Here is a 9477-nt window from a genome sequence, read left to right as displayed (position 1 = left end):
GTCTGTTTAACATTCTATAAATGCTAAGTGGTAGTTTTTTGTTGAAGTGTATAAACCTAGGAAGGGACCATTGGAATAAAAAGTTTGATATCTTCCGGTTCCTTGCGGTGGTAAAAGTTTTCGAGACAAAGCCAAAGTTTTTTGGTTTGGTTAAGTCCACGGGTTGCATTTAACAATGATGACAGATGTGTGACTCCTTCTGCGCTCGCCCCAACGGTCACACCGTAAAACATATTATTTATTCAGTGATGTAACGGACCGTGTGTTTATAGCTCTACACAGACTTATTCAGTGATGTAACGGACCGTGTGTTTATATTTATTCAATGATGTAACGGACCGTGTGTTTATATTTATTCAATGATGTAACGGACCGTGTGTTTATAGCTCTACACAAACTTATTCAATGATATAACAGGCCTTGTGTTTATAGCTCTACGTAGACTTATTCAATGATGTAACGGACCGTGTGTTTATAGCTCTGCACATTTTTGCACATCATGTCGTGGGTTTTTTTCCCCCAAGTAATCTCACTTATGATTCACATTTGATGTACATGTATATGAAAGTGAATAAAATAATCTAACTATCCATATAGTTATATCTTTTTCTTAGTCAGACTCCGGGCAGTTAACAAAAGAACAAGAAAACAATAATGAATCGACAAAAAATTCTGAGCATTGTGTATGTATCTCCCTCAATATGCATTTTATAAACAAAATGATTTGATATTAAAAGGGGCATAAATCCTCCTAAATCTATCATATCAAATTTTCCTTCATTCATGCATGTCTATACTTTGTTTAAAGACAATGAGTCGAAATCTCAAGTGAGCTTTTCTGATCAAAATATGCAGTTTTCTGTCGTTGGCGTTGATGTTGGCGTTGTTGTAAACTTTTCACATTTTCATCTTCTTCTCTGGAACCACTTGGCCGATTTCGACCAATCTTGGCACAAAGCATCACTGGGTGAAGGGAAATAAAGTTTGTTCAAATGAAGGACCACTCCCTTTTTAAAGGGGAAATATTAAAGAATTATTAAAAATTTGTTGGTATTTTTCAAAATTCTTCTTCTCAAAAAGTATTAGGCCAGAAAAGCAGTAACTTGTATGGAAGTATCTTAGGTAGTGTAGATTCAAGTTCGTTCTAATCATGGACCCCGGGGTTAGGGTGGAGCCACAATGGGGGATGGACTTTTACATTGGAATATACATGTATAGCAACAATCTTTAAAAATCTTCTTCTTAAAAACTTCTTAAAAACTATTTGCCCAGAAAAGTTTAAACTTGTATGGAAACATCCACAGATAGTGTAGATTCAAATTTGTTACAATCATGGTCCATGGTGGTAGAGCGGGGCCAGAATTGAGGGACGAATTTTTACATAGGAAAATATAAAGGAAATCTTTAAAAATCTTCTTTTCAAAAACGATTTGGCCAAAAAAGCTCAAATTTGGATGGAAGCATTCTCAGATTGTGTAGATACAGTTTATTTTAATCATGGTCCCCGGGGGTAGGATGGGGCCACATGGGGGGGGGGTCGAATTTTTATAAAGGAATATATAGAGAAAATCTGAGAAAATCTTCTCAAAAACCATTCGGCCAGAAAAACTTAAACTTGTATGGAAGCATCCTCAGACAGTGTAGATTAAAGTGTTTTTTTTCAAATCATGATCCCGGCGGTATGTTAGGGCCACACTAGGGGGGGGGGGGGGGTTGGGTTGGGGGGGGGTCAACATTTTACGTAAAAACTTTAAAATTGTCTTGAACAGTTTTCAGTCCAAAAAGCAAAAGCAGTAACTTGTGTGAAAGCACAGGTTGTGCAGATTAAAGTTTGATCAAACCATGATTAACTAAAAAAAAGGTGGGGCCACAAAGGGGGGGGGATGGAATACAGGACAAGAGAAAAATCTTATTACAGATTAAACAACAAAAGGGGCTTGATATTTACCATAAAAATATGTGGATATAAATCAGCAGATTTATTTTGATTTTTTTTAGCAAGATCTACTGTACTTAATTGTCAAGATGTTTTATTTTGATACTGTAATGCTGATTTGATCAGAATTAGGACTGTTGTTGCTAAGGTTAATGATGTGGCCCCTATGCGTCTTGTTTTTTTTAACGAAAATTAAATGATGTATCGAAATGTGCAAAAACTCGCAAAAAATGTTGAAATTAATTAGTAATTACTAGTACTTGTATTATGATAGTTTCTTTAAAAGGAATACTTTGTTTTCTGTACTGTTTACCGACAACTTTACAATTACAGCAGCTTTGAACTTATGGCATGGAATCCCGTTCCCGATTCAGATAAACGTGTGCTAGCCTGGTTCCCTGAGCTACCCATTACGCACAGGAACCAGGCTAGCTCATGCGCAGGCTGAATTTTCCCCATAGCATCCGGAATAACCTCGCTTATATATTTTCTGCGTGGACCTCAGGGTCCACGCAATAATCTACGTAGTTATAATGTATTGCTTCGAATCTGCATTTCCAACGTATGATTCGCACATGCAAATAAAGTACGGTTTACTACATTTACACCATAGCAATAAATCGGATAAATTTACTATAACTCAGGGCATTTGGCGTTAGAAAAAGTTAAGCAGGAAACCTTAAGAAGTCTCCGTTATGACATCATATAAATGAATGTGCGCAGAACGGCCACTCGAGTTGTGTAAGTTGAGTACTGAATTTGATGACGAAAGCAAACCCGCGACATACCTTAAGAGTGAGTGTGATAAAAACATTATATATGACGTAACAGTAAACATGCAACATGTGTATTTCGTCAAGGGGGTTCGTTTTGGTGGAAGAAAAGGTACAACTGTTTAATTCATCTTTAAATGTTTTTAGCGTAAATTATCATATCCATACTTGGTGAGCAAATTAATACAATTCGTTTTAAGAGAAAACAATTTAGAAATCAGCAATGTTGATAAAGTAGTTAAAGCAATAAAAAATACCCTTTTATATTTTATTCTAAGGGATAATCTTTGGATGATTTACGGGAATCACCTCCTAAATTTGTCGTAATTCAGATAAACCCTGCCTTATTTTACCGACGAATCTGATCGACTCGCAGTTTAAGGGTGGTACCTTTCAGAATATACACAATCCCATACAAATATATTAGTTAAACGATTTAACGCATCCTCTAGAAAGCTTATCGGTTCTAACAAATAAATGCAGGTATAAGTATCTTGCAAATATTTGTAATAGTTTGTTTTAAGTTGTAGATACTTCATTTACCTGGGGATTTTAACCGATGTCATTTCAGTATTTGATATGTATATTTATAATGCACTGTTTTATAGCACTTAAAAGGTATACTTTTCTTTATTATACAGGTTAACTGTTGAAGTAAAACATTGAAAATATGCTACTGCTTTATCGATATTGAAAGTTCTTCATTTAATAATATACTGTATATAGAGAAATATTCGCCTTGTTTATTTTAACCTATTTCGCCTTCGCTGTCAGCAGATCAATGTAAGAGTGGACGAATTCCATTGTCTCATATTATCTTTCTATAAAGATAGCGAATTTAAGATTTTATGCAGCAAATGTAGAAAGGCAAAAATTCCAAGCGGCGAAAATAACCCGATATACAGTATATACTTTATGTCTACTTTTGTCTACTGTGTAGCACAATGCTCAGTACATAAGATTGCATTTCCAAATATATCTTTTCACTTTGATGGCCTGGAATAAAAGCAATCAGCCTGTCGGGGCTTTCTTTAAAGACGGGAGGTTTTACACTGCACAAACATGTACTGTTAACACAACTTACAAGATGATACCAATGTCTACGTGTATCCGTTTTGACTCTTTTTGAATGATGCTTTCAAAAAAAGTCAAAATGTAGTTGTTAGAATCTTACTTAATTAAGGTGAAATTAAAAGGGATATATATTTATTAAGAAGAGAAATAGGCGATGACTGGTAAAAAGCAATTGCATCAAATACCATTTTCCCTTAAAATTTGGATGTGGAGGGTTCTTTAAAAATAATCAGATCAAACTGTGTTTATATATAGACAGAAATTACACATTAATTTCCACGTCACGGTCTTCAGTTCACTCGAGGCATGCAGCTTAAACTAACACTCAGATGAATCATTTCGTAAAATCACTATACTTGGTAGTTGTAGAAAATTTAAAAAAAATACTGTAGACGTACTTTTGTCCGCGTGGTATTAATTTACGCTATGAACGCGGGCACAAATTTTCCGCGGAATTTTTTCCCAGTGTACTTAAAGTGCATTTTGGAATGAAATTTTGAAATTGCATTACATGAATAAGGATAATCGGAAGTTACTACATTATAGAACACTTGCATATACGTGTACCCACTGTATATCATTTTTATCTATAAAAACTGTCAAACAGATTTGTATTGAAAATTCACATAATAAATAATTTAATCTCCTAAAGATTTGAATTTTCGGTAAATTTACTTGCATGGAATTTAAACTTCTCCCAGCTTGAGATAACGGCACGTGTCAGACGACAAATAGCCCCAAGCGGGTCTGTCTTTCAATGACCCAATTAACTACACGTTAAGACCCGTGTTTATACTGCAATTTTTAGATCCCTTTGTGCTCTGACTTTTGATTGATAAAACTGATCAATTCATAATTTAAACGACATTTGAACCCATAAATTGACAGTTAATAAAGATCACAAGACGATTTTAGCAATTTTAGTAATTTAAATCCAAAGTTGGACAAATTCTAGGTTTTGAAAATCGCTCAGAACTAAATTTAATAATAATTACTGTGGTTTCATAATTTTTCGTGGGTATCAATTTTCGTGGATTTTCTGAAAACCACAGTTTCAAGGATACGTAATTTCGTGGCCAATGATCCTATCAATACAAAATGTCAGTTGAAATTGAACTTCAATGAACATTTAATTTCGTGGATCAACTTAACAACGAAATCCACGAAAATTGGTGTTCAACGAATATTGATAAACCACAGTATTCAAATGATTTTTTTTCTTTTAAAGAATCCGCGTAAATTTTCACCCGCGGATTAAATTGATATTGTGATTCCGCGGAATTATGACCCCATGGAAAAATATACGTCTACAGTAGTTAAAAATTAAAAAAAAAAATAAGCATAACCGTGACAGTATGTCAACAATAGAACAACCTTCAAACGATAAGCCCGTGCAGTACTCATAGTGACCTCTTCACAGAGAGAATCATATTTCATATAGAAAAAACATATCTGCAAATGTAAACAATTTGGTTTATCATTCCCGATGATACAATTCCTTTTTTTACGCGAGTACTTAATTCCGCGATTCAACGGTTTTCCCTCAAATCGCGAGAACATAAAATCGCGAATGCCGAAATTTTATCATAGTTTCATGTAGTTTACATATGTCTGAAAATTAAAACCGAGATTTTAAAATTCGCGTGACGGGCTTCTCGCGATTTTACGCGGAAATTAATTCCTCGCGTTTAATTAGGAATTTACAGTATTCATAGTGACCTCTTCACAGAAATAATCATATTTCATATAGAAAAACATATTTGCAAAGGTAAACACTTTGATTTGTCATACCCGATGATATAATTCAAATCATTAGTATTGATCACGATGTCCGTATTATCAGTGTAATCGATGTCGTACTTAACAAATTTGGTCCTGGGCATGTATGTATAACCCTGAATGTTTGAAGTGGAACGTTTTGTTAGAGGTTAACGAAATAAATGGTAAGATACTCACAAATACGCAATTTTTCTCAATATGAATGATGGGAAGTTATGCTTATTATGCACATTTTCATGCACACGTGCTTAAACTTATTCTGACGTTGAAATTTTATTCTAAATGTCTTTTTTCATATTGAAAATATCCTCTTTTGTGAATATCTTGTCATTAATGTTCTGTGCATTTGTTGATGTCACCAGTATCCTGACGTTGAAATGTATATTGTGACATCAACATCAATCACAAACAAGAGATGTTTGTGAAACACTTACATCTATGCCCCCTACCTGGGAAACACCCACAAAGAAAATGAGTGTAAACTGCAAATATTTGGAATTTTTCGAAGTCCAAAGAGCCATAACTCTGTCGAAAATGGCTCGATCGCGCCCAATATCGAACTTGACCTAGACATTATCATGATAAACCTGTATACCAAATTTCATTTCAATATGTTTATCTTATGTGAAGAAAAAGAACGGAAACTGCAAATAACTGGAATTTTTTTAAGTCCAATGGCCATAACTCAGCCGAAAATTGCTCGATCGCGCCCAATATCAAACTTGACATTGACATTATCACGATAAACCTGTTTACTAAATTTCATATCAATATGCTCATCCTCTGCTAAAAAATGAGCGGAAACTGCAAATAACTGGAATTTTTTTTAAGTCCAAGGGCCCTTACTCTGTCGAAAATGGCTCGGTCGCGCCCAATATCTAACTTGACCTAGACATTATCAAGATAAACCTGTATACTAAATTTCATTTCAATATGTTCATCCTCTGCTAAGAAAATAAACAGAAACTGTTGGTGGACCGACCAACAGACCGACCGACCGACAGACCGACAGACAGCAGCGAAGCATTATGCCCTCCCTTCTTCAAAGGGGGGCATAAAAATATGGAACAAAGATTAATCAAGTGTACATGATAAACTCGAACGATGCAGCCTTTATCAAATTTGGTCCTGGACTTGTATGTATAACCCCGAACGTTTTAAGTAAAATTGACATATACATGCCAAGAAACAAACGAATTTGCGATTTTGTCAATATGAATGAGGGGATACGCTATGCACAAAAAATAAAAAGATAATCATGAAAGAAGGATATTTTCAAAATGAATAAAAGGACAATTATTATAAAACTGTTAACGTCAGGATACTCGTGACACCTATCACAAAATTACGGAACAAAGTTTGAACACGTGTTTGTGAACTTGAGCATATCAAGCTCTACAGTCTCATGATTACGACCCCTCAATTTAGCTTATCTCACTTATAATTCTCACAACCAAAAGATACCGTCTGCATATGGCATCATTTTAATTCAGTTTGGTAGCATTTAGTCAATCTTGTCCAACAAACCTGTATTAAATAAAAAAAATATTCAAAGCCCATACAAATCAAGTTTAAACCTTTATAGCAAAATAACTGCATGGTATAAATGTTCAACTCGTTTTGTTTTTTTTTAACAAAATTCCTTGTGTATCTTACGTGTGTAAAGACAATTGGATGATTTCATCCTGGGAGTTGAAAAGATTTATTCTCTTAAATTATTGCGAAAGTAAAACAGATCCAGAATTCGGTGAACGGTAAGAAAGTTTTCCTTGTATATCTAATATTTTATCTAGGGTCTGAAGGGGGGGGGGGTGTTTGAAACTAGTATTTTGCGTAGCAAACATAAATGTATATTTAAAAAATAGTAACAATAAAGTTGACATGTTAATTTTGGCGAGTTAATGTGCACACTTTAGATTAGGAAGTGTTCTTTCATTGCGTGAATGTGTGGTAAGACACGATAATTCCTCAAATACAAGTGTTATATATATATATATATATATATATATATATATATATATATATATATATATATATATATATATATATATATATATATATATATATATATATATATATATATATATATATATATATATATATATATATATATATATATATATATATATATATATATATATATTTTTTTTTTTTTTTTCTTTTTGTCATGATTGATCTAATATATTTATAAAACTGCACCTTAGTATATATTATAACGTTTATATTCACTGATAAATAAAATGTGATTTATAAAAAAATCACTATATATTGCGTCTTATCAAGCACCGATACACTGGACATTTATAGCGGTTTTTAGTTGGTTAATTTCACATGTTCATTAAACATCTGATGACTGAAAAACGACTGGCGTCCGTCGAACAGGGGTCGACGGTTTTCGAAGGGTTTATATAAAACATATTTCAATGTAAATTTTAAGTCAACCCACATTGAGGTGAAATTGGTTATAAGAAAACTGCCTGTGACATTTTTCATCGGCCGATATTGAGGGGGCGCTGCTGTTTAGCGGTGCTATTTTTAAGAGGTGTTACTTTACCGAACTCATTTTTTTAATAACAAAGAAGATGTTTGGAAATGTGTAACCATGAATATACATATCTGTGTAATTATCAGATATCATATCAATTCAAGTAAAATAACAACATTAGAGTCGGTGTCAAGTGAAATTATTGTACAGACCCTGAAACGTGCTACTACACCTCTAAAACGAACCGTACCGTTCCGTGCAAGAAACGAACCGTACCGTTCACAAAACGAAACGTACCGTTCACAAAGCGTACCGTACCGTTCACAAATCGAACCGTACCGTTCACAAAGCGAACCGTACCGTTCACAAAGCGAACCGTACCGTGCAAAAAGCGTGCAAGATAATTTATGCAAGACCCGCCTCCAGACGGACAAAAAAGCGTACCGTACCGTGCAATAAGCGTGCAACTTCCATATACGGCTTATTGGCCTAATGTCTTTCGATGAATACGGACGGAGATTATCGCTGACCAGATAAGTTCAATATTTTGCTAGATTTTTTATACGGGATAAGATAACACATACTAAGATTTAAAACTGTTATTCTTATTAAAACAGTCACAAAAATATTTCCTTTCTTAGACCGTAACCATTTCTTTGTTTTTCGACAAAACTTGCATCGCCGATTTCTTAAACATTGTAAACTATTAACGTTCACACAATCCGTGGTTATACTATTTTGATTATTTTTATGAAATGTTTGAAACATTGGGTACATACTGGACTTTACATAGCTTTAAGTGATTCTCGGGGGGGGGGAGAGAGAGAGAGAGAGAGAGAGAGAGAGAGAGAGAGAGAGAGAGAGAGAGAGAGAGAGAGAGAGAGAAAGAGAGAGAGAGAGAGAAAGAGAGAGAGAGAGATCTCGTTACCCGAAACGTTAGAAAAGTGGCATTTGTTTAGAAATATGTATATACACTATGGCTAAACAAGGTTGAAATATATCTATATATGATTTCATATCCTTTTTAATTAAAAAAAAAATGTCGACTTAAGTTACACAGACCCAGAAAATGTAAATGACAACCACATATTACCGGTGACTCGAGTGATTTGTTCTTGAGCTATTTATGTACCAATAAATAAACAAAAAAATCACTCATACATGTATAATGATTTGTAAATAAATACATGTACAAAATCTTAATGCATTAAATGCAAGCATTGAACGGAAAAAAGTACACGCATTCCATAAAATAACTTTCAACTTTATTTCCCGCATAGCTAGTAATGGCGTCGTGATTTCACATGAACAAAAATCACTCGTGCGAAACACGTGTACAGAAGCTGATCTTTGGTTCTATACACAACAGGTGTTATTGTCTTTCTTTGGTTTTTAGCAGTTATTGTACTTTACAACGAACTCTGTATATT

The 9477-nt window shown here is 34.1% G+C and overlaps 1 protein-coding gene across 1 annotated transcript in view; it reads left to right on the top strand.

Moving 5' to 3' along the window:
• LOC109617272 (hypothetical protein) overlaps window positions 1-9477 on the top strand; it is a 167733-nt gene that overhangs the window by 130718 nt on the left and 27538 nt on the right. The gene's annotated exons all lie outside the window — the stretch shown is intronic.

Source organism: Magallana gigas, chromosome 10 (genome assembly GCF_963853765.1).
Source record: "Magallana gigas chromosome 10, xbMagGiga1.1, whole genome shotgun sequence".
Classification (NCBI taxonomy): domain Eukaryota; kingdom Metazoa; phylum Mollusca; class Bivalvia; order Ostreida; family Ostreidae; genus Magallana; species Magallana gigas.
This window is presented reverse-complemented; position numbering and strand designations above follow the sequence as displayed.